Source organism: Aquarana catesbeiana, linkage group LG03 (assembly GCF_042186555.1).
Source record: "Aquarana catesbeiana isolate 2022-GZ linkage group LG03, ASM4218655v1, whole genome shotgun sequence".
In the NCBI taxonomy this organism is placed as follows: domain Eukaryota; kingdom Metazoa; phylum Chordata; class Amphibia; order Anura; family Ranidae; genus Aquarana; species Aquarana catesbeiana.
In genome coordinates, this window is record NC_133326.1 from 729,984,478 (window position 1) to 729,986,052 (window position 1,575).

Here is a 1,575-nt window from a genome sequence, read left to right on the forward strand (position 1 = left end):
GCTGATCAGCGGGTACCGGTAGTCATCTATTGGCTGGCACCCACTGATCAACTTGTGCTTTTAGTAATCACAGCACAAGCGGCGTGCGCACCTCCATGTGCACATGTCCTCTTCCTGGAAGAGCAGAATCACGTACTCTCCGGTATCACCCCGCTTTGTAGTATATTGTGGAGTAGATCTTGGACCTCCTTGCACAGGGTTGGGGAATGTGACAGCACCACTCCCAAATGAATGGAGCATGTCCTGTGTGGATTGGGTAGTCAGTGGCTTTGGTGAACCTGTAGTCTTCTGGACCATTGGCAATGGCAAATACTAGTAGATGTTTCTCCAGTAATTGATGAAGTAGTCTCTGTTGTGGTAGAGGAAAGCCTTGGAAGGGTATGTCCAGCTACTTCAGCAAAAGGTTGTATTGTAACTTGTCTAACAAAGCCATGGCTGCCTGTAGGGAGGCACATACTGCTTCTACTCCTGGTTGGGCCTCTGAGATACAGTGATGGGGCCTGCTATGTAGAGGTCTGCTATGGTGGCATGGCTGGGGAGTGAGACTGGGGTTGTCTCCAGGTTAATTAGCTTCACCAGAACTTTTCCCTTGTGGATCTTGGATAAGGTGCAGGCAACTAACCACTCCACAGGTGCCATTGAGTCCTTATGGGGTTTAACTATGATCGTGGCCCTCTGAAGCTTCTTATGGGACCCAATGGGTAGGAGCAGTGCTGACAACTCCCACCTGCTCGGGTTGTTTCCCAGCTGCCCTCTGTTGAACCTCATATACCCTAATCATGTTGAGCCATACCGCCTGCAGGGCACAGCTCCATGTACATCAGCTGGGATATTCAAACCCCAGGCTAGCAAGCAGGGTAAATCAATGTCATTGAGTACATTCATGCCCAGAACAACAGGTACTGCAGATCTTACTGGGTCACGTGTCACTACTACCCCCACTTGTTCTACCTCCTGATCTTCAATTTGGTTCCTCACCCAGGTGACACCCTCTACCAAGATGGGTAAGGTCAGGGCCGCCATCAGGGGGGTATAGCTGATACAGCTGTAAGGGGCCCTGGGCCAGAAGAAGGCAGGACGGTGAAGGGGAGCCCTGTTGTGCACTATAGAAACGATCTTGCAGCATCTGCTGCTCTCTGTTTCATTGAGCTCAGACATTGAGCTCTTTACTTCCACCTCTGGTTACCATGTGCATGTGCACCCCTCGTGTGAGATGCTTGTTCTGTGCTCCTCTGTGTCAGCAATATGTCAGCTTTGTGAAAACGAGCTAGGACTAGGTAGGAAGATTTCATTTTCATGTAGGGGCTGTGAAGGAAAGGGAGGGAGCTGTTTGTGTACAGGGAGGGGCCAGAGGCTTGTTTGTTAACAGATTTGTGTATGTTTGGGGCCGACATATATATATATCTGTATCTATCTATATATACAGTATATAGATAAATATAGATATAGATTAAGATATATATATACACACAGATGGGGGGTTGAAATATATACAGGCGTAAGGGGGGCTGGTATATATACAGGTGTGGGGGGCTGAGATATATACAGGTGTAAGGGGGGCTGACATATATACAG